This window comes from Pecten maximus, chromosome 3 (genome assembly GCF_902652985.1).
Source record: "Pecten maximus chromosome 3, xPecMax1.1, whole genome shotgun sequence".
In the NCBI taxonomy this organism is placed as follows: domain Eukaryota; kingdom Metazoa; phylum Mollusca; class Bivalvia; order Pectinida; family Pectinidae; genus Pecten; species Pecten maximus.
The window spans coordinates 18,274,104-18,300,506 of NC_047017.1; the positions used below are offsets into that span (position 1 = coordinate 18,274,104).

Genomic DNA, 26,403 nt, shown 5'->3' on the forward strand with positions numbered 1-26,403 from the left:
TGCATAAATAGACAAGAAATGATGTTACAAATTAAAATTGGACAATTCCATGATAACTTTAGTTCCTGAACGCAAGTACCATCATGTGTTCCATAATAAATAATAAATTTCTGTATTCAGTTTCTTATGAATATATATATCAACAGGATTTGGTAAAGTAATAAAAAGATGATTTAACAACTTTATGAACAGATGATCAAAAATCTGGAATAGAAAATACGTATACATACATATTATAAGTATATTCAGGCAAAATGCAATCTCTCAAATAAAATTGAATAAAATTCATGTCTTGCATGTATTTTTTTTTTTTTTTTAATATAAACTTTATTTTATTCATTCAATTCATACATATACAATACACAATCATAATGTGAATGGGATTAGGAAACCAGTATAAGACTTATATTAATCCGTTTCCTTTTATGACACATTAAGTAAACGGCAGCAAGTTGGAGAATACATAAGTGAGCAATGTAATAGGCCTACTTGAATAGATGAAAAATGGGGAAATTCGGAAAAGAGGAGAGATGAAAAGTCCAGAAGAAAAAGATTAGAGAGGAATTTTATGCCATGACACGAGATATTTTTGTTGTTATTGTTGTTGTTGCTTTTACATGTAGTTTGTTTTTAGATGACATGCCTACTTCACACGGAAAAAATCCATCTAAACATATATATGTACACATATATATTAATATTAAAATTCCTCTCTAATCTTTTTCTTCTGGTCTTTTCATCTCTCCTCTTTCCGAATTTCCCCATTTTTCATTTATTCAAGTATTACATTGCTCACTTACGTATTCTCCCACTTGCTGCCGTTTAATCAATGTGTCATAAAAGGAAACGGATTAATATAAGTCTTATACTTGTTTCCGAATCCTATTCACATTATGATTGTATGATTGTGTATTGTACATGTATGAATTGAATGAATAAAATAAAGTTTATATTACATATATTAATGTACAATCCTGGTGAATTTCTATTTTGAAAGCAAATTAAAAGTTAAACCAAAAATATGCCTTAATTAAGCCTTGACCTAATTATGGAAAACATTAAATATACATGTTTAGTACACTTGAAGTAGAATCTCTTGAGGTTTCCTTATAAGAAGTAAAACCATCTCATGGACCGTAATTTTTAGTCATATCATTAGAGAGTAAATTTTGAGGAATTTTGAAGCCCCTCTGAATTAACACCTGATGGTCTTAAGTTATTTCTCCTTCACTGTTTAAGGGTCTCCATCGGTTTTATATATATAAATATATATATTATATTAACAAATTGTGGAATATTCTGGTATGTTATATGTAAATTAAGGTTCATTATGAGTTTATTAGATAAATTCTTATTTTGGTAAAGTGTGCTACAATGTAGATAGCATATGTTCTTAATATTGCTTATGTAATATTTTAATGAAATTATTGAATATTTGACGTACTTAATATTAATTGCGCGAGGTGCAAAAGAAGAGTAACAAGCCGAGTCCCTGATACAATATTTTTAATTCATACTCATTTTTACACTTGAGTTACTGATGTTAAATGACCAGTTTAAGAGAATTTAATAATAAGATAATTTAACAACCCCTCATCACCCCTCTCTTTTTAGCTTAAATCATTTTTATTGCAGATAAAAGCAAATGGATTGGACAAAAGTTGTTCAACTTACTTACGTCCTTTTCGTAAGAAGGGAATATATACAAAATTTGTCACGCAACATATATTGTATTTTAACGAAGAAGGAAATAAAGATAGAAAGGGGCAGAACAGATAAGGAACACCAACAGATAAGGAACACCAACGAAAACAGAATGTGGAGTTTTGTCAGATGAAAAACATGTATGTGGTTTATCTGGTCTTGTTGACGTAGATAGACTGCTTTTCTAACACACAAGTCCTTCTGCTTTCTAAAGTTCGTCACATGTTCACTCGTAAGCCTTCTTTGGTCTCACTTCGAATACATATCCTTGGCTACCTTCGCCGACAAGACCAGTGAAACCAGGTACACCGTCAATACGACATGAAATTTACCGATATTTTATACGATAAATGATACATTTTTTTGTACAGACCTGATTTGCGTCCCCGAAAAGAAGATGTTCCACGGTGATTTCTTTGTACCAGGTAAGGGATTGGAGCATTATGCTTCTGACTTGATCATATTTTTTACAGTGAAGTAAGAAATGAGAGGAGTTTTCACAAAGGTGGCAGAGTTTGCTGAAAGATGGGCTTTATGAAGATCATATTTAAGAGGACTACAACGATTTCGTAATTGACAAGATTTCTTTCAAGATTTCTTTCAAGATTTCTTTATTCACTCTGACACACAGCGTGTGTAACAAGAGGTCAAATATTTTTTTCATGTTACAAGCATGACAGGCAATATTAATACATGTAGTTTTCTTACAATATTGGAATCATTTAAAATATTATATAGATAGAACTGGTGAAAATACTGAATGCATTAAAAGGAAAACAGTACTACTAATTATTGTGATGTCATCATAAAATATTACATAGTTTTTGGACAGATAGGCTTACGTTTATTTACAGTTTTTTTTATTAAAGATTGTAAACATTCCTTTCATTTTATAATACATGTGTAATTGGTTTTTTTGTAAAAGTAGACAGGAATATATATGCGTCTTAACTGTATTATGTTACAATTATTACAAATAAATAAAAAAAAAAATGGAATTCATCTCATATACCCGTATAACAAAGTGGACATATCCTGTCTTGTCGTTAAATACCTGTCCATCTTCCTGTTTCGACCGGAAGCTTTATGTTGGAAGTTCTAAATTTACAAAGTACCTTTCTGTCCTTTATGTTTAATCGCTTAATGTAATTTTCCATGCCAAACTTGTCTTTAAATATGTACTATAAGTTTGTCCTCGTGACGAGTTTTCCAGCTGATCAAATCAAGTCTGAATGAACTGATCGTGTAATTTTTGTGCAATTATTCTTTTTAAGCGATTAATATCAGGCAAACATATTTTCTGTTGTATCCACACAAAACTTCGCTCCGACATTGTCTAAGATATCTTTAACACAATCAATCCATTTAAATTTAATTTGACCATATTCATGGAGAGAATACATCAATTTGTACATACGGCCAGACAGTTTATTTTCACTTTTAATAAAAGTATACCAGAATTTAATTATTCTCAATTTAATATCAACTGCAATTGGATACCTTCCTGTCTCACCATATATCATAAAATTAGATGTATTTTTTCTTAAACCGAGAATTCGTTTACAAAATTGTAGATGCATTTTTTCAAAGTTGACTTACATTCTCATATCCCCATATTTCACACGAGTATAACAAAATTGAAGCAACTAATGAATCGAATAATTTAAATTGTAAGTCAACTAGTAGATTTGTATTTCTTATTTTTCGATACACAGCAAAAATTGCTTTTTTGGATTGATCAGATAAATGGTTTTTAGCCGTCGTAAACTTTCCATTATAAATTTAAAATGAAAAAGTGTCTTGGATGTCCAATTGCCGATTATCGAATAAAAAATTATGCATTTTCTTTGTCCTTCTTTTAGAAAATATAACAATTTTTCGTTTCTTAGCATTAACTGTAAGCTTCCATATTTGACAGTATTCATTAAACTTATTTAACATTGTTTGTAAACCTTCTGCTGTTTCCGACTTTGAAACTGTATCGTCGGCATATAAAATAAACATTTTTACAAACATACCAATATTGTCACGGCATAACTCATCAATTTTAACTAAACATTCAACATTTTTTTCAGCAAAAAAAGTTTCAAGGTCGTTCAGGAACAAAGCAAATAAAAAAGATGAACAATTTTCTCCTTGTTTTAACCCGATATTACACGTGACCATTTGAGATACATCAATTCCATTTCTCACACAAGATTTGGTATAGGAGTACATGTAAGTATGGGTCCTGTTACACCTACATCAACAGACATTTCTGATGTCCACCATACATTTGACTTTGCTCGAAGTGTTTTGTTGCCCAGTCACTGCAGACAGTAAAGTTCTTTATATTTTAGGTAAATATATGTTTAAAAAATCTTTTCATTCTGACACGGCTGCATGTCAAATAATGATCGTAAGAAAATATGTATTCCCTTGTTAAGTCCTGCAGCAATCTGTTATTATAATTGTAGTATAACTTGTTAAATTTTATCAATGTGTAAATCAATCCGAAAACTTAAGCAATCTTATTAAAATTAGACTTGTAATTTCAGCTTCTCTAGGATACACTTCAATACAAGTATTGTAGTGTATCGTAGAGAAGTGGAAATTACAAGTCTAATTTTAATTAGATTGAAAACTTAAGTAGACTGAAACTATTGAAAGACTTACTAGCTTGTGGTGAATGTTGTGTAATTTCAATAAACAATACTTTAAATAAACTTATAATTCAGTTTAGGCAGGTTTTCCTGAATACACATTTACTGTTGTATGTTTCCCTGCACAATTTCTATTGACATCTTGCAATATACTGGTATACCATACTGATATACGGAAATATTGTGACAGCACTATCATGCAAAGTTACACTATAGGTTCAATGAAAAACTTATAAAACACTTTTTTGAAGATCTTTTGAACTGAAGTTCAATGAAAAACTTATAAAACACATTTTTAGAGTTCTTTTGAACTGAAGAAAACTATCAGGAAAAGTTTAAAATATTGCTTCTGATAATGTTTGCTGTTCAAAAACTTTTCAGGTCGCCCTACAAGACCAACCTGTTTGGCATTTGTAATGATGGACGGTTGTTACAGACAAACTACCTGTTTGGAGAGGGATCAGTCAATGGGTGTAGACGGTGGACAAAGTCATTCTGCAAATGCTGTGGTATCCATGCCTCACAATTACTTGTCAACATACTCAGAAGGGGAGAGGGTGGTGTACTTAAATGCAGACAACCGTGGTGGCCAAAACAACAAGAGGCCCAACAAGCCTTAACGGTCACCTGATATTTGAAATATAGTTAATTTAATTAACCCTTTTTGGCCCCACTCATCAGTCCTTGGGGTCAGTCAGGGCCAACATGTGCATATTAAGCTGTCATCCCTTGCTGATAATTTTAAGAAAGTTAAAATGAATTCCAATAGACATAAAACAAATGATTGTCAAAAATATGAATTCCCTATATAAACTATTGCAAAGTTTACCCTCTCCCAAGGGGCAAATGTGAAACCCCAGGGTCATGAAATTCACAATTTAGTAAAACATCATAAAACCATTCCTTCTATGAAAAGTTTTTGATTCTATCTTATATAGGTATTGAGAATAAGATTTTGAAATTTCAGTCAATTTGACACTTTTAGCCCCGCCCGTCAGCCCCTGGGGGTCAGTCAGGGCCAACATATGCGTACAATCAAACTGTTATCCAACGTTGATAATGTTAACCAGGTTTGAATTAATTCCAATACAAATCCAATAAATAATAGCCAAAAATGTGATTTCCCTATATAAACTATAGTAAAGTTTACCCCCTCCCCAGGGGCAAAACGCGAGACCCCAGTGTCATTAAATTCACAATTTTGGTAAAGCACCATAAGACCCTTCCATCTATGTAGAGTTTTTGATTCTACCAAATATGAGAGTAGAGATGAAGATTTTTGAAATTTCAGTCAATTTGAACCTTTTTAGCCCCGCCCGTCAGCCCCTGGGGGTTAGTCAGGGCCAACATATGTGTACTATCAAACTGTTATCCAACGCTGATAATGTTAACCAGGTTTAAATAAATTCCAATACAAATCCAATAAATAATAGCCAAAAATGTGATTTCCCTATATAAACTATAGTGAAGTTTACCCCCTCCCCAGGGGCAAAACGCGAGACCCCTGTGTCATTAAATTCACAATTTTGGTAAAGCACCATAAGATCCTTCCATCTATGTAGAGTTTTTGATTTTTGGTTTTTGGTTTTAAATGTTTTTTTTTTCCCCTTTCCAAAAACTGGTTTTGTTTCCCCCACAAAAAAAAGTGAACACAGGGAAAAAATTATCAAAATATGTTTTGATAGGGTTTAGTTGAATTCTACAACTATATATGAGTACAAAGTGTATTACACATTTTCTTTTTATTAGTTTTCTATAGCGTTACTTTGAAAATAAATTGCTGTTGCTGTCAAATTTCCCATCTTTGTTTTTATTTCCACTCATTTTTAATCACACTAGCCTCATTCATATAAAAGAAGAGTGTCCTTCCCTAATGATGTTTCAAACCAAATTTGCAGGTAATCCTCCCAAGGGTTAAAAAGGAATGGAGGTTTAAAGCAATAATTCACCAAATTTCCCCCTTTGGGTCACAACGGCCTTATTTATGAAAAATATAATTGCCCTCCCCAATGATGTTTCACAACAAATTTGGTTATAATCCACCAAGGGTTAAGATGGAATAGGGTTTTTAACCAGTTATTAAATGTTTTGAAGGAAGAGTGAAAGAAGATGAAAGAAGAGAACAGATCATATCGAGCCCGATTGAATATTTTAAAGACCTGTTGAACAATTTGTTACTTGCAATTTAATTAAAGATGTGTAGCACAAATGTCCATCAGATTTTGATTAGATCGCGTTACTTGGTTCCCCTTTCATTGCATCAAGACCAATATACATCCACAAAAGCTTGTTTTTGTAGATTTATAAATAATCGAAAGGCAGACAACACTGAATATCATCACAATTGGAGCATGCTCCCACAGGAACTGGTAATGAAGTACCAACGTAATACGTCATGTCAAGGTCGGTATATATTTACCACCAGTCCCTGTGCAAGCACCCTAGTGATATATTAATTTCAATTAGCTCACAATTGAATGGTCCATGAAAGGATCTTTTCTTCCTACCGACAACAAGGAAAACCTACATATGAACTTTCCAAATGTATCCATAAATTCTGTAAAAATCCAAGATGGCCGTCTATTTTGAAAACATTGAACCACAGACAAAAGAATTAGCATAGCTCACACCTTTCCATCTAATGAAGGGCTAAACATCTACAACTTCTAGATATACATGTAATGCCATTATGTCATTTTCATGTATCTCACAATATACTGTCAAGAAATGTTACTGTTCTTTGAAAAAGTTATTGCCGTTTCATGTTTATCTTAGATCCTCAGAGTTTCAACAAATTTTGTATATTCTCAATGGCATCATCGCACACAATTCTGCATTTAATATTTGTATGCATTTCTTTTGGATGGGCGATTACTCATAATTATGTACATGTATATATAAAATTCACATCTTCACTTTATTTACTACCAATGATAAGTAATTACGACACCAACAATCATCAAAAGGATAATTTCCACGTTTGTAGAATTTATTGTTAAAATCCACTAGTGCAGGAAATTACTGAAATAACTGAAGGGCAATAACTCTTTCAAATGTCTATGATAAAGATGGAGATTACCTCGAGATAATGAATAACAAATTCTGTGTTGTTTTCCAATCTGTTTATTAATAAGGAAAATTTCAGGTGCTAGCATACATGTTTTGCTAGAAATTGGGAGAGCATGCAAAAATGAGAATAGAGGTTTGTAAAGAAAGAACATGTCTCCCCTAATTTAATATCAGCCTTGATCAGTTTACTGAAGATTACAGGGGCTATAAAAGTTACTGAGAAGTTATTGTCCAAACAAGAAATTATTGGAACTTCAGTACCATAGGCTGGAGCAAGATCAAAGTTAAAAGAAAAAAAGGGGGGCAATAACTTTTGCAACAAGAGCTGTTGGAGAACAGCATAGCTCGTCTTGCAAATGTTTGTCAATAAATAATTAAAATATATTAATTGAAATGGTTTCGCAAATTGCATTAATAATATTTATATTGTTTACTTGATCAGATTATGTTTTGTAAATTCATGCAATTTTCAAAACCATACCATTTTATATATTAAATATAAATTATTTATTGACAAACATTCGGGAGACAAGCTATGCTGTTGTTAAATGAATATATTAAATACAAATGTAATTGCTTTTGGACATATTTCTTCAATTTTTTGACAAAATATTATCCTAATGAGAGTTGTCTCCCTTGAAAAATGTGGACCAGTATAAATTGTCTATTGTGAGCATTTCGACATTGTTTTATTTTCAGTTTCACCCCTAAGAAGGGATAGTGTAATTCCATAGGGACTCTTTTACCTAATATCAGCACCCTAGTACATCATAAAGTGACGTGTTAATAGCTTTCAACATTTGCACAAAATTTTTTCAAATGTGTTTATTCCCCCAAAAAATCTTTCAGTTTAACTCCGGCAAGGGATAGTTTAACCCCCACAGGGAACCTAATACCATGTATTACTATGGCTTTCAACACTCACAACATAAACCTAACACAAAGTCCAAAGATTTAAAAGCAAAAACAAAAAAAACAGATTTAAAAAGAAAAAATCAATTTTTTTTTTAAAGTTTTACTCCAGGAAGGGATTGTCTTACTCCATAGGGACTCTATTGCCAATTATCAGCACCCTAGTACAATTATAAAGTGATGTATTAATACCTTTCAACACTTGCACCAAAAACTTAACGCAAAAATGTTCTAAGTCCAAAAATTTTCAAAAATCTGTGTTTTTTCCAAAAACTCTTTTAGTTTAACTCCGGCAGGGGATAGTTTGACCCCCACAGGGACCATATTACCATAAATTACTTTGCCTTTCAACACTTGCACCAAAAATTTAACATTTGGAAAACCAACGCCGACGCGACGACATAAGCTCTCACTCTTCTTCGAAGAGACGAGCTAAAAATGGTCAAATCAAAATACTCTATACATGTATATCATGATTATAAAGCCTACAAAGTTTCAAGGAAATGGTTCCAAAAATGTAGCAGCTAGGTGCCTTTAAATAATGAAATAAACAAAGGGCAATAACTTTTGCAAAAAAAAAAAAGTCAATTAAAATTCTTTTCAGGAAATAAACTTATTATCATGAAAATAATGCATACAAAAATTAAGATTGATAAAGATGTAAATCAGCCACAGAAAGAAAGCTGCTGTTCTTCATTATTTTTGTAAAGATTTCTGCAACAGTTTTTTTGTTTTAAAAGATACAGCCTAGCTGGACAAGAAACTGTTGGAAAAAATTCACTTATTTGATTTTGTATCAAGGACACAGCGACCCAGCTAGCACCTAGTTCTGCCAAGATATATATACGATTTAGAAGTAATTACCCAAACAAGAAATTGTTCAAAGACCGTTACAAATACAAATATTTCAAGGGGAGACATGTGCAGAATGAGGATGTTAGCCAGCCCACATAAACATACATTTATGTGTGTCGTATTTATCTTTAATAAATCCCTTGCCCTAGCATTTTTTTTGGTAAAATCAATGATTCTGCAAAAATGATTTGGCGGGGGAATAGTTAATTTTTAGGCATGGGCTTATTTGCCGATAAATACGTCAAGCTGTTACCAGTTCTGCCACGGGGAGGCCTCCTCAACAGAACCACCTGAAACAAAAAAAAAGGAAAAAAAAAGAAAAAGATGGTCTGGGTCCCGTCCGACCCCGTCTGTCCCGTCCGTTCCCGTCCGTTCCCGTCCGATCCCGTCCGTTCCCGTCCGATCCCGTCTGTGGAATAGATATAATAGCTTTTATTAGACCAACCCAGGTAAATTGGAACCACTGTTGATATAACAATGTTACATACACTGTATGATACAGCATTTACAGGTTTACTATTAATTGCTGCTAACAATACACAATCCAAGAAATATCCTCTAATGAGTATAAGAGAATAAGAGCTAGCAAGATGTTGTAGAGTTTATTTTTCTCTGAAACTGCAAAAAATATAATGGATATTTGTTACAACACGTGGCTCCATTCTTTTTGCAGTGTGGGATTGGTCTTACAAAAATGTAATTGACACAGGAGGATTGCCCGTTTCCTTAAACATTTAACACTTAAATTTGAAATGAAACAAATTTTGGCCGTTTATGTGGGTCAGTCTGTTGAGGGCAAACAAAGTTTTGACCCTTGTGTTGATTGTTTATGTTGTGATACACACCTGAGGTTTGGTGGGGCATGGCAGTCCGTCCTTATAGCCAGGATTCTTCAAGTTTACGCAACCTTGACTCCAAATAGACTTCAAAGCAATAAAGATATCAGAAATCACAAAATGACTCATTCAAGTCTCAACAAGATCTGTCCGTTCCTTCACAATTATTTAACTCAAGACACAAACAATCACCCAATACAAGATTGACGAGCAATAACAGTCTGACACATGGTGGTCCATTGGATTACCAGGCCCGGACCACAATGACCTGGCACTCCAATCATGATGCTGTATTGCTCAACTTGTACCAGATTCATGTCTATGCCACGAGTCAAACATTGTCAAGGAAGTGACAGAACGAATTGATAAATGAATGAACCATCTTTAGATTCCAAATATCTCCATTCGCTAATTCATCTATCCAGAGCTAGATCACGCTCCCTTTGGAACCCTGACCCGGTGAATGTCCTGACGTAGACATTCCCCTGCAAATAACATTCTCAATGTTATTTTCAAATCTTGGGGGGAAAAAAAACAAATGTCCAGGGTATCGTTTCATAAAGGTAAACTTGCAAAGTTGTTATGAGTGCGTTTGACAAAGGTGTTCATAACTTTTTTTTGTATCTTACGTCAAAACCATACGTTCTCTCTAACTTGGAGGTAAAAAAAGACGTCATTTTTTAGGTGAAAATTGTACGCCGGTACTATTCCCAAGTCCCATACACCGACTATGAACTTCATTTTGTTCTATCAAAACAACCGCATTATTGATTGATCAAATTTCTATATCATATTGTTTATTATTCAGTAAAATAAACAGTAACGCAATTATCAGATTTTGCTCAATGCCCATAAATATACAGAATGTTCTCCAAATATATTAACTGTTGGCACAGTCTGCGATTATGTGTACAATTAGTTTCATGACAATGTGTATTTTGCCGGCATCCCTCCTTGACATTCCAAATACGATTTCACCTCAAAGCAATTGCTCACAAGGCATAGTTGTTCTCTTATGTTAATTTGTAATTGAGTAAGTAAGACGTCATTTTCTGTTCCAAAGGGCCAGCTTGCGCACAATTTTAAATTGTTTTCGTAAGTTGCGACGCAGTGGATATGGTGTAAAGTTATGCAAGGCTTTGTGAAACGCTTTGTAATTTGTAAATCTGACTTAAGCAAAATTCGTAAGTTAAGTAGCTTTATGAAACGATATTCAGAGGCCTTATTAGTCACCCGAGATCTCGTCTATATGCGTGTCTGCTTAGAAACCAATATTTAACATACAGTCAAACCTAAGTATAATGGACACCCAAGGAACAATGCAAAAAGTGTTGTTTTTTATAGAAAGGTATCCTTTATGTAGAGGATTACTTTGTTTAACGAGTTCAATTAGGAACCAAGCAGGAATGGTTTGCAAAACTGTTGTACTTAAATCCAGATTGAACTATTCCAAAAGAAAGTGGTGGCTGACAATTTAAACCATTTACTTGCTAGTTGCATCCATTAAAATTTGCATCAATAAAATAATTGTCTACTGTCCCAATTAGAAAGGTGTCATTGGGATTCTTTGCACTGTCCATTATGGACAGGTGTCTGCTATACACAGGTTTGACTGTAGGACTCTTGTGACCTTGAAGGTACACATATAGGCCAAGGCCATTCATCTTAATTAACTTCATCAAAGTATGCTACTGGACTAGCATAATAACCCTTAATTTAAACTGCAAACTTTTGCAACCCAATGTTGAAATAACTCAAGATGTTGTGAAATTTACAGCATACCAAATTTCATAGAAATCTATTCACATTCATGCAATTATGCTCACAAGGTTCAATGTTAACAAGAGGCCTATAAGTCTAAATGTTCACCTGATTAGGTAATTATTGCTCTTAACCTTACTTAGCCAAGACATTATATGTAGATTTGAATTTAATTTTTTTTTCTAATTTTACAAAATCTATTTCAATATGTTTACAATTCAGGCAAAATTCCCAAAATTTCCCACTAGCCCAAGATCCTATTTTTTGCTAGCCCTGATGAAAAATCCTAGCTCCATGCACTTTTGTGACTTTCAGTACATGTATTCCAGAAAACAGTATGTTTTCATTAAAAAGAAATAATTTTAGATATTGTTCAGTCTTTATCTGTTTTTCTGTGTGAATATAACTGTCTTTATCTGCAGTTTCTCTATTGCAAAAGAAAGTAACTGTTCAGAATAAGAAGTTTACACGCACAATAATTAGATCGATATATGCATGGATTTTAGTTTTCTGGGTGTATATTTTCTGACGGTATCAATACCCAAACATGAGAATTAATTTCAGAAATTTACAGCTGCTAATTTGATAAACCAAAGCTTGATTACAAATATTATCACTTCTCTAAAATAGCTTCTGGTTTCATGTCAATAGTACACTTGAAATTAAGTAATTAGTCATCCTAATCCACTACTTTCTAAGATATTCCATTCTATGTCACTTGAACATTCATACTGAATCTTATTACTATGAAGCTAATAATATTCGAGCTAAAAGATATAAACAGATTTTAAAGATGGCGGTCATGGCAGCCATGGTGAATTCATTAGGACCTGTTACTAGTCATTAATATCTGTGGAGGAAATTTTAGACAATGGATGCTGCCCCATGACAATGACTCGCATGAGCCTTTGGGCTCAGGTGAGCAAATAAAACTACAAAGGGCAATAATTAACATGTACACTTATGAAGTAAAAAGAACCTACATATGAATATTCAGTAAGTACCCTGTGAGATATAGTGGTAAAAATCCAACTGTCAAAATTCACAAGTGTTATCAGAAGAAATGTGGATTGAAATTATGAATTCAATTTTTCAAAAGGTCAAAGGTCAGATCAAAGTCATCAGGTACATCAATGGAAAGGTCTTGCCACAAGGAAAACATCAAATATGAAAAGCCAATCTCATAGTCAATAAGACCGTATTTAGTGTGCCCAGGGGACTAGTTAGTGAATTAAAAATGAGAGGAAATTTCAGGAAATATAGACGATAGCTCGCTACATTGATGATCTATGATCAAACTATTTTATTCCATTCAGATCTTCCGACAACAAATTACAGATGACGGGTAAAATTGAAAAATGTTTTTTTACAAGGTTTGGAAAACATGTTCAGTCACTGTATACTTAAACACAGACAAATAGAAAAATATCAACCACTTTATCCATTCATGTTCTTCTTTCACAAGTAGATATAGGCACCAAGAAAAGTTTTTATGGTAGTCTACATTATCTTCATTGATAATATTGACAACGTCTATGGTTTGTATAGTGTATAGGCTATCAAAAATGAGGGATGAGATTTATTCCCAAAATATGGGCTAATACCCAGAAAAATGTGGCCAAGGTTAAAAGTTTTAAAAAAGTAGGTCAAAGGTCAGCAAATGTAGTACCAACAGAACGGTCTTGTCATAAGGATCATAAATAAGTTGTATCCTCATTAGTATAGACACAACAACAACAAAACTTAAAATACCTCTATTTGTATCTAGATTTTACAGTCTAAGCCTTACCTGAAGGACATGGCACTCATGCTTGTGATGCAGCCAAAGCGTGGATCTCGCGCATCTTACTGTTGAGAGAAATAAAACCAAAATTAGCAAAAAGTAGCAAAGGCAGGTTTGGGTAAAATTTGGTCACACGAGCAAAGGCAAACTATTAACTTTCACCCCATCTAAATATGATACAGCTATATTTTTTTTCTCTTATAACGAGATCCGAGAGCGATATTTGCCCCCACCTTTGAATATTGTTTGGTTCAATGTAAGACAGCCACATGAAATATTAACTGGATAACAAACAGCCACACGAAATATTACTAGGATAACGAACAGCCACACCAAATACTAACTGGATAATGAACAGCCACACCAAATACTAACTGGATAACAAACAGCCACACCAAATATTAACTTGATAATGAACAGCCACACCAAATATTACTAGGATAACGAACAGCCACACCCTATGCAATTCTAACTGAACTACCTTAACAGGATAAAGATGGCTATACCTCAACTAGGTAACTTATATCAAATGGAAACTGGGCTTTAATTTGCTGTGTATGATTCTACTACAATATTTCGTTAATGCCTTACCTTGCCATATGGACATGCCCTGCTCTACGGAGACTATAGTCCTGCCACTATGTCCCACCCGTAGGATCTTGGTGACCTGATCCTATTGCACTGCCCCACACTGAATCTGGAACAAGAATTTTACTGTGCTCACATCAATAACATCCAAACAATTTCACCATTTAACAATTCAGTACATGGCTAGTTTTGATTTTCATTTCTAAATAATATGAATGAATGAATGAATGAATGCAAGCTATTTACACCTTAAAATGATTTAACTCGTTGCTATAAATGTATACTATTACAGAAACACTCATTGTTTGCCGAAGTTTGAAGTTGAATGAGACCAATCTCCACATAATCAGTATAATGTAGAAACATTACACATGGCATTGTATATCCTTAATTGTATGCATACAAATACTACTTACATCAAGTGTGCAAAGCAGTAAGCTTTCGGAGACCGACAGGGGCTCCAGCACCACATCCAGGTGCTTGGGCTTGCTCTGGACCTATCCATCAGCCTGATGGCTGGAATTAGAAACGGTAAACAATACAAACCAACTCCAAGACAAATTGACAACCATTATTATAGCAATGCACTCAACAGTTCATCGAATTGTTTTATAAGAATCAAGACTTATTAAAACGCGATCTTTTGGCACAGGAAAATATTTCTGAAAGCCACATCAATCACCAATTTCACAGGAATTACCAAAGTACAATACAGGACAAAAAGTGCTCAACTAAACTGGAGATTTAGTTTTGTAAACGGAAATAAATGAATCTGTACAGCATTTGTTGGATATGAAATTCACAAAATGCTACCTCCAGAGAAAAAACATTTCCAATGAAACAGAAGACTTGTCCTACATTTAAATAATGCTTGTAAGAGTTATCCCCCCTGGGAGCACTGATATTTGGATATGACTCCAAGAAAATGTTATAAAATACACAAAAATGAAATATAAAGGGGAGATAACTCCCTTTTACATGGTAATAATAATAAGTTATTTTTGTTTCTATACTTGCATAATCTAATATCTATCATAATCTGTCGCTGCAAGAAAGGTTATGATAATATTGTTCTTTGAAATAAAAACATCACCCCCCCCCCCCCCCCCCCAAAAAAATCTAGACAATACATTGATAAAATTTACATAGTAAGACATATTTTGCAACAGAGCAACTGGTGATGTAAGGAACACTCGACAATCGATTGAGTTCATGAGTTCAATACTGTCATCTACCCTTATTTATAAGTTTTATTTATAAAAGTTATTTATGCTCTGGACAAGAATGTTTGTTTATTAGAATAGGAAAACACAAGCACGGTAACAAGCACTAGTACTAAAAACATGACATGTCTCCTTTCATCGGAGGCAGAAAAATACAATTTTCATGGCGTATAATCTATACTTACAAGGTTTATATCCTAATCTAAACATTTATAATAATTCATAATTAAAATATTTATAATAATTTGGGACAAATAAATTTTAACCCGATATATTTATCATAGGTGAAGAGGAGTATGTACCTTAGATCCAGGCAACCACAGCTTTATGGAATAAACAGATTACTGCCACTCTGTCCATCCTTAAAGGGCCTTTATCGCCGTGTTGACAAAGGCCCTTTGATAACTGACTCTACACCGCTACACTAAAAACAGAAATTAAATGGATTAAGGTCGAATAATCTCACCTGAAGAAAGACTCTACATATAATTCACCAATACAGTTTCTAGCACTTTCTGCTTAAACTATTGATTGAAATATCCGACATTGAATTACCCGAAATACTGCATAAATAGCTAACACCTTTTACTATCAATATCGCTGGACACAACCTTTCAGAAGTTGACTTGCAAGGGTAAGAAGCAAAATCAGTCACTTAAATATTTCCATTGAATTACAAACTTTGAAATTGTTACACCACCACATAAATGCTTTTCAAATCCCTTATATACTGCTATCAATACCTCTAGTGTGAGCAGTTTCTGCTTTCCTCGAGACCTGGCAGGGTTCTCCTGATGCCACCTCTAGGCACGTCCCCCGGTTCTGAAAATAGTAAAGATAACATGTTTAGGTATTTAGCAATGTTATTCGTCTCATAAGAAAAATGATATAACATCAGAATTTAAAGTTGAATTTCTGACAAAGTGTTAAAATTACTGATTAATTTTTCATCTTATAGATTGGAAGAGAGAATATTATAATGAAAAATTAATTAATCATAATAAATATGACAGTAATATCTGTTCATTACCTCCCAGGACAGAGGGCTCGCTGTTCAACAGATTGGAATAGAGAAAATTGTAAGGAAATATTTAATATAATAAGAATTGATGCAAGATCTGTTCATTACCTCCCTTGACCGAGGGGCTCGCTTTTCTGTCAGACAGAATAAGTTGACCCTACACCCCGATCAGACTTTCCAACACCGGAGTATCTTTTACTACAAGAGACTAATTGCAGATCAACGACACTTACCCGCCCCAATTACCACAGAATTTAACCCCGAAATATCAGTGATAAAGTAACTAGAACCTAAACAGTCACATGCCCCCCTTAGGGTCAATCATGGAGGGGATCATGATTTTCCCTAACATGCAACCATAAAGGCCCTAGCCCCTCATCAATGCTATTTCCTGGCTTAAAAACTACCGCAAAAGAAACGAGAAGATGTGCTGAACTGAAAGAAATCTATTGAGCTCCAGATACCACCAGCACCAGATCACCCAACCAGAGCTTTGGACCAACTCTATCCTGACCAGGATCTTGTCTGTGGACAGTCCTGTCAATAAAACATAAATGGTCTAGGTTTACGAAGTGTTTATCCTGAAAAGGACATTGACTAGGCCAAACTATTGCAGGCATTTTTAACTACTATAATACTATTACAACTATAGTGATATACCAGTGTTTTTTCCTGGGCATTTTGGGAAACAAGTCAATTCACTGTTGGTTCATTTTTATTTTAAAGTGTTTTTATGCCAACAAATTGGTTCATTTTTAAAGTGTTCTAATGTTAATAAATATAAAGTACCGGTAGGTGGTTTTGTTTTTAATTTCTAAAAAAATGGGCAGGGTGCATGATTTAATGCTTTTACAAAACTGAACATTGATGAGAATTGGCTACAAAACTGTCAGAGGAACAAGAATATCTAAAATTTAAATATGCACAGTAAATATGACCTTTATACTTTTGGCAGTCTAGAGTAAATATTTAATAGAAATCAAAGGTCAATATGTAGGTCATAGTGACCTACTTTGGTTACATGACATTGTCACCTAGGTCAACCCTGCATACCCTAAATTAATGAAGTTCCAGCAATGTGTTAGATTTTTTTTATGTAGGTCAAAGGTCACAATATCTTATCAAGATTCATACACCAAAATACCGAGCAAAATCAAAATGTGAATCTAGGAGACAACTCATCATTAACGAGTAGTAATAAAAATATATCTACCTGATGGTCTGGGGTTGTTCATCCTGAAAAAAATAATACACTTGATTAATCTCTGAAGTTAAAATCTTTCATTCTGTGACAATATATATACAATCTTTATTTTCTAATTTCAAATTGATCACTTTCTGAAAATTTGGGGTTAAAGTAAAAATGTAAAATTGAAGCAAACTGAACATCGGAATAGAATAGTACAATAAACAAATAGCCTTCTAATTATTTTATCAACAAAAAGCTCAATAACCCTTTTATGTAACAAATGACCTTAGACTGTACTAGTAATTGCTTTAAGAAATAGTACTGAACCAAAATATCCCTATATAAATTGATAATACAAATTTATGACCCTACAGATTTATCCAAGATGATATGTTTTGAAAACAAATTAATTAAAATACCTACCAGTACCACTAACAGACTTCCGACCCGTCATGGACCTGCAAAAATTGAAGGCCAATATAGATATATCATTGTTATAACAAAACATATTGACAGTCTTACAGAGTATTTATCAGGTCGGGGAAAATCTCCAACTTGCAAACTTACCCTGTTGGGATTATATGGGTTTGTTACGAAGAACAGCCCCAATCGCTTAAACCACAGGGGCATGTCGTTTTTTTGTTGTTTTTAAATAGTCAGAAATACCTATATATTTTGACAATATATATAGGAATTGCTGACAATTTTTTTTTGTTTAATATAAAACTAGATATGATGAAGCCTCTGTGCTTAAAGAGTAAATTTTGTTATACATTTTATTTTACTGCAACTTATGCAAGATAAATATTTTATTAAAAGATGTTTCTTGAAAGTGTTGGCTACTTAGAAACTTTAAAAAAAAAAATTTCATTATGACCAGTATATTTTCATAAGATGTTAATGGTATATTTTATATTAATTTATAATAACATATGTGTTTTTATTTAACTGCTTCTAAACTATCCCCCAGGGACATTGACCACACCTGTATTATAATTACCTTTGAGATATACATCAATCAACAGGTGTCTCATTGTTAACACCTGTCCTGAGGCTGGCCATGTCCATCTCCCCAAATAACTAGATTAAAGGGTGTTCATAGCATGCTATGCAGTATACAATCTTAATATTTACCTGTACTATAGAAGACAAAAATCCCTCAGGTGTGTCCTCATTCCCCAATTAAACTTAAATGGGTCCATTCATAATTTCATTTGTGTTAAAATTATTCTGATTTATACAATTATATATATTTTTAGAAATATATCTTAAATTAAAGATTAAATTAAATCTTATAGAAGCTTTACTGTCTATTCTATACCATAATGTATCATACTTTTTTTTTCAGAAAGCCAAAGAAAAGATCTACCATTGGTACATGACCTAAGCACTATTAAAGTATTCAATACTAAATAATACAATATTATCAATCATCATACATGACAGTATTATAGGGACTTCAGTTAAAAATTACAACAAATTATGAAAGTCATCCAAAGTCAACAATAAACATTTTCTGGGATTGTTTGACTGTAGATTAATTACAATTTAATTAATGTGTTATTAACTGGGTCACGATCAAAAAGAGGGATAACTCAAATAAAACGAGAAGCTTTCATAGAGTGTTAGTAACGGAAGGGAAATAACTCCTACAGTATAGTCTGTTTCTCTGGTGCTGAACAAATAAATTCAAAACTGTTTTTTATCGTTACTTCTACATTAAAATTATGGTCAATACAGTACATGAGGCAACATAATATGATCAAATCTGTTTGTATATCACGAGTTGTTTCTTATAAATACTTCATGCCAATTTACAACAAAAACGTAGATGTAAATACATTTTTCTGGAAAAGGCTATACCACGAAGGGAGGTAACAGTACATGTGATTTTATAAAAATATTAATCGCTTTTCTCCGCTGGCATTTAGAAGCTTGAAAAATTCACTTAAAATACCTTGATATATGAGCTTTCATTTAGCATATAGATTTTATTGACCACAAATATTTTCTGGTTCAAAAAACAAAAACTCAAACGAACATACCACACTCGGGTACAGGATATTTGCGATCAATACGTTTTACAGATGAAAGAACAAGTATTGAACTTAACCTAAGAAATGAGAAAATACCTTATAAGTCATAGATAACTGGTGGTCTCCTTCCTTATTGTGACACTAAGCATCAAGGCTTATTTCAAATATACTTCAAATAACATGTGCTCGGACCAACTGTCATGGCAAATTTAGACATTGCGGTTACCTCCCTTTTCACGCCATCTAGCGATAACTGAAGTCCCTACATGTTACTTTAGACTATTGCATTTGTCTAATAAACAAGAAATATCTCTAAAAAAGATAAACAGCATAGTTTTAATGCTGGTGTTAAATTAATGAATCACTGGTCTAGTGTTGGGTGCAGATGACCGACTATTTTTCTCAACTTTTCCTTGCTCATTAGGTTTCGGGTTTTCAAAGTCACTATCACTATCGAAAACATAAGAATCGTCGTCAGTGTATTTCTCTAACAATACATCTTAATTTAGATCATCATCCCATGACAGAAAATTTTCCATATGTTTCTATATGAATATTTAACGGAAAATGGTGCTTTTTTCGGTTAGACACTACTTAATTATCGTTGTTGACATTGCAGATATTCTTCACAGGCCAAACGCGGTGACACATGTGCACAGACAGCCGTCGCCATCTCTTGGAACGGCACATGTCACTAATATAAACTCCCGATATCCACCTAGTGTGCAGCTGCAGCGCTTGGTCTCGCTAGATCTTGTGCTAAATATATACCTCCGGTTATGAGAACAATAGACGAGGTCTTGACTCGCATTCGGAACACGCTCGGCCTTTAAAAAAAATTGTTCGTGGAAATGGCAGAGTATTAACGATTGCGTGACTCGGCGAGAAACACAGAAGTTTTCGAATCCCATTGATATAGGTCTTTGATGATATGTAACTAGGTTTCTCTACATATCCGCATTACATTCAATACGCTATTTTTTGTAGCCGTCACGTTTCAGGCCAACTGAACACTCTGATGTATTTTTCTTGTGAATTTAAGTTTAGTCTTAGCCTATATATCACCTGTGTACCAATTAAGACGATTTATCATATTTTCAAGCGGCCCTTTCGACAGTTGCATGCTTACGGCAGATTCCCATTTTGGCGGGAAAATATTAATGTTGCTAATTTTTTTAAATAATAAGTCTATCGTACTAACGTCTATGGGCCTACGTGGTTTTCACGTTTGGTACGTGTTTTGCTCTAGGCCATTAGAAGGGCGACTTGAAATATGCAGACACTGACAATTCCCGAGAACACTTTGCATGCTTACGGCAGATTCCCATTTAGGCGGGAAAATACAAATGTTGCTATTTTTTTTGAAATAATAAGTCTATCGTACTAACGTGTATGGGCCTACGTGGTTTTCTCGTTTGGTACGTGTTACGCTCTAGGCCATTAGAAGGGTGACATAGAAATATGCAGACACTGACAATTCCCGAGAACACATTCAATTCAACAATTCAATATTCATGCGCTTCCTTATAAAACAACTTATTGAAATAATGGTTAATAAAGTGTGAAATGAATTCATTAATGAGTCATAAACATGTATAAAATCACAGTAAATGTCTATCAAAATATCTTACCGAAACGGTAGGTCCTTCTTGCTTGACGGTGGCGGGAATACTGACTTGGTTCTGTGAAAACCCGTGCAATATTAGACGGTGGTCTCACTGGCTAGCAGTATTTCCATTGGTCAAAATTTTGCCATGTGGGGCACCTCGAGGGGAAAATAACCTCAAATATACCATTAGAGGAAATGGGATTGAATGTTCAAAAAGCTTGCCATACAAATAACGTATGCTACCAGGAGCGACGTGCTATTACAAGGAGGGGGGGGGGGGGGGGGGGGGGGGGGGGGGGGCCTTCAAAGATATTTACCTCCAACTAAGTCCTCTACATGTATAAAACTTAAATTATCAGATACAGCAAGATGATTAAATATTGGTAAAAATCTTGCATAACAAAAAAGAATGTACTGGTTTATTCTATATATGAGATTTACACGTAAGCAGAAACTTCTCGCGCATTAGATTGGGCTGAAATGGTAAAGAACACTTTATCTCAGATATAGGCTCTTAGATATATCTAAATATTATATGTATATAGTCACACAAAAAACAAAAAACAAAAAAAAACAAAAAAAAACATGTTATGTAATCATGGTTTTGGTTGTTTCGCTTGAACAAGGAATTTTTGTTAAATTAAAAACGAATATCATTCTCTTAAGGGATATCACTTATACTCAGAAATAAGGTCAGTTTTTGTATCGGAAAAATAATGTTAGATCTAATGTTTAAATTCATAGATGTTATATGTCATCAGAGAACTGTACCATCCTTCAAACCTTGGTTATGTATATTTACAAAGAAAACGAATTAAGAAATGAAATACAGTGAACTGTCTAAACCGGACTCTGTCCAATCCGTACATTTGCCAAAACCGGCAAAATAATTTGGTCTCGAAAATTCCCTTCTTTATTTTATAGTAAATAAAATCTGCATAATCCGGACTCTGTCTATTCTGTAATCCGACCGTATCTTCCGACCCCGTTCCTTCTGTATACTAGTAAATCTAGTGTTTAACAAGCGAGGCATGTGGAATTACGTGTATATCATCCTTTGCTTTCTTTATGGTTACACTGGTTTTCATGCTTGAATGTTCAGTCGTTAACACTGGTGCATACAAGACGGAAAGGTACCCTCTCACCAGCTCTATGTATAGAAGAAGGTAGGTATCGCAATAGTCCAAGGGCGAATAGAATTTGTCGTTATTGTGACCAAAACCAGGTAGAGAACGAGTTTCATTTTGTTTTAATATGTCCATTCTACAAAGATAATCGAAAGAAGTTCATTATAATGTATTACTGGAATCGCCCATCTTCATATAAACTTGTCCATCTGTTGTCTGTACGTAACAGGAAAGAGCTTTGTAATTTAGGGAAGTACTTGAAATTGTGTTTTACAGCACGTTCTAGATCACAGCTTTAGCTTATATTGTTTTCACTCATATCAGTTTACCCACACTATAGCCGTCTATCCCCTGACTACACTATTGTATACTCCACTCACTTATCCATTCGATATTGCCGCTCAGAAATGTTAAACATCTGTAACCTTACTTTAATATTTATTTTCAATATGATATACTTTGATAGATCTTGTTATATGTAAAGTAATTATATCAATGCTGTCCACCTTTCGTTAATTTGTATTATATATTAAGGATTGTAAATTATATGATGTAATCTTTTAGTATGCTTATGAGCCGTCAGGCTTAAAGTGAATAAAATATTGAACATTGAACCTTGGTTGGTTTTTGTTTAACGTCCTATTAATAGCCAGGGTCATTTAAGGACGTGCCAGGTTTTGGTGGTGGAGGAAAGCCGGAGTACCCGGAGAAAAACCACCGGTCTACGGTCAGAACCTGGCAACTGCCCCACGTAGGTTTCGAACTCGCAACCCAGAGGTGGAGGGCTAGTGTTAAAGCGTCGGGACACCTTAATCACTCTGCCACTGCGGCCCCTAGAACATTGAACCATCTAATACACTACATAAGAGATTAAGATTAGAAAAGTGGAAATTTCCTCGCCCCAGTGGAAATTTCTGACACTTGCTGCTCAATACACCACATGGTTTTTAGCCGTATAATATGCTTTTGGCCCCGGATATGACGCGAAAGGTGGCGTTACTGGTCAAGATGAAGTATGTTATTGGTCAATGTAGCGGTTAAGTTAAGAATTAAAGCTGAATAAGTGGACGTATCATTTCAAATGACACATAAATAAAATCATATTCCTGATTCAAATGCAGTCCTATTATCACAAAAAATGATTCAAACTGATCAGATTTTGTTATCCGTGCTGAAACGCATTAGTTCGTTGATTTATTTCACCAGCAGTTTTACATTATAACCACCAGCATTAAAACTATGCCGTTGATCTTTTTTAAAGATACATGTATTTCGTGTGTACCATTACCACATTAAAACTATGACTTTTATCTTTTTTTTAAAGATACATTTATTTCATGTTAATTATTCTATTATTAAGTGTTTTTTTTTTATTATTATCACAGGTTTATCCATTCGGCTAACCTCGGCCGATTCCGGTACTCTTCATCAAGATGTAGGTACGGAATCGGCCGAGATGTGACGAGTGAGGTTTATCATCACTAGATTTTGATTATAGCCCTTTTTAGATTTTACCACCAATTTAGTTCAATTGGTAAAACTAGACCGCTAAATCCCTCATGGCGTACTAAACATCATGTTCGTTGTTTTATTTGTGTGTAGACTGTAGAGAAGAAGATGTATCATCCAAAATAAATTGTCATGACTAGCCTAGCTTGTCTAGTATCGTTCTAATCTTTTTTTTTTCTTTTTTTTTTATTTGTTATGTTCAACGGAAGAAAGTCAACTCGTACCCATTCAAAGTCGTACCCTCAAACTCGTACCCAAATTTTGGCGAAGTCGTTATTTTTGGTACATACATTCTATGTAGAAACATGCACTACACCTTGTACATGAAGCCAGTCAGCTTGTATTTTTTTCAAAACTATGATTTCAATCTGACAAAATGAACAATGACCAATTCTTGATTTTTATTTTTTTTTTTTTGTCATTTTTGGATACCGGCAAAAATATCTGAAACCGCGTGACCGCCGATGATGTTCGTGCAGTGTAAACTAAAATAGCGCACTAGGAAGCCAGTTTACGTAAAATGAACACAGGTAACACACATGAAATAATATTACCAATGATTGTCATGTGTATAATCACAGGTTCTGTGGTATAATGTACGAGTGTAGGACAAAAATTATTTATTGACAAACATTCGGGAGACAAGCTATGCTGTTGTACATTAAATGAATATATTAATACAAATGTAATTGCTTTTGGACATATTTCTTCAATGTTTTGACAAAATATTATCCTAATGAGAGTTGTCTCCCTTGAAAAATGTGGACGGGTATAAATAGTCTATTGTGAGCATTTTCACATTGTTTTATTTTCAGTTTCACCCCAAAGAAGGGATAGTGTAACTCCATAGGGACTCTTTTACCAAATATCAGCACCCTAGTACAATCATAAAGTGATGTGTTAATAGCTTTCAACATTTGCACAATTTAAAAAAAAAAATGTGTTTTCCCCCCAAAAAATAAATATCAGTTTGACTACGGCAAGGGATAGTTTAACCCCCACAAGAAACCTAATACCATGTTTTACTATGCCTTTCAACACTCACAACATAAACTTAACACAAAGTCCAAAATTAAAAAAACAGATTTTAAAGTTTTACTCCAGGAAGGGATTGTCTTACTCCATAGAGACTCTTGCCAAATATCTGCACCCTAGTACGTGTACAATTATAAAGTGATGTATTAAAACCTCTTAACACTTGCACCTAAAACTTCACACAGAAATATTTCAATTTCAAAAATGTGAAAATTCTGGTTTTTTCCCAAAAAAATCTTTTAGTCTAACTCCGGCAGGGGATAGTTTAACCCCAGAGGGACTCTATTGCCAATTATCAGCACCCTAGTACAATTATAAAGTGATGTATTAATACCTTGCACCAAAAATCTGATTTTTTTCCAAACAATCTTTTACTTTAACTCCGGCAGAGGATAGTTTGACCCCCACAGGGACCATATTACCATAAATTACTATGCCTTTCAACACTTGCACCAGAAATTTAACATTTGAAAAATGTTTAGCTCACTCTTCTTCGAAGAGACGAGCTAATAAAAATTACCTCAAATTACGTTTAAAAACCATCCTGCAAGATCAATTTATACAACAGTGGTATACTGATATTGATAAATCTTCCCGTGGTAAAACATATGCAGTATTTAAACATCAGTTCCAGATTAAAAATATTGAACTATGCTTAAACAAAAAGATAGAATAACAGTATGTAAATTCAGAACTAGTAATACCTGTACATTTCTTCCGGTAGAGACTGGGCGATGGACCGGAACGTCTCGTGAAAATAGGATGGCATAATAAGTACTATTGTATGGTTATTAAGTAATGTAGAAAGATTCATAACTAATTCGAGAAGGTTTTAATTCTCTTTAATTTCTCTTTGAATCAATTTATTATATAATATTTCATTGATATGTATGTATATCATTATAATTGTTCAATAAAATACTCTTATTCCTCACTGTCAGGTAGGTGAAGCGCTTTTTCTTTACAAAGTCTTGTATAATTATCTATTTTCTATATATAATGTATATAAATAAAAATATTTCCTGAACTTTCGATCCTTTTTAACTATAAATCATTCCATTAAACTATGAATGACTACTTAAATCATTACAATGATGTGTGTATGAGTGTATGTGTAAGTATTACAAATAACCCTAATTATATAGTTCTATTGTTCAATTTGTCAAGAAGAATTCTACCAATATTATTTTATCAAAATGTCATTTATGTGGGAGAAGACTGATATAGGCAAAGCCTGTTGTCAAATCCCTTTGTACTATAACATCTTGTATAATAAAATTTGTTGAAATGAAATGAAATTGTATGGTTAAATATACCATCCTGTATTGAACGAACGTTTTATGCAGTGTATACTACAAACTTTGTCTCAATGTATGTTTCACTACTCTGTACAGAATATTATATATTGTATGATGTTGTAATTTTTGTTGACCTCTTGTCGCACACAATAGTGTAAATAAAGATCTCTCTCTCTCTCTCTCTCTTAAAAATCAATAAAAAAATT

At 33.6% G+C, this 26,403-nt stretch overlaps 1 long non-coding RNA gene across 1 annotated transcript; it reads right to left on the reverse strand.

Annotated features, from left to right (window-relative positions):
• Nucleotides 1-9,542: 9,542 nt before the first annotated feature.
• Nucleotides 9,543-21,325, reverse strand: LOC117323435. Its single transcript, XR_004531730.1, has 11 exons — nt 21,251-21,325; nt 18,007-18,041; nt 17,608-17,630; nt 16,503-16,931; nt 16,117-16,195; nt 15,676-15,797; nt 14,567-14,666; nt 14,154-14,259; nt 13,569-13,627; nt 10,028-10,503; nt 9,543-9,591 (listed from the first exon to the last, which is right to left on the reverse strand). It is a non-coding gene; the product is annotated as an uncharacterized LOC117323435 (long non-coding RNA).
• Between the last annotated feature and the right edge of the window lie 5,078 nt (nt 21,326-26,403).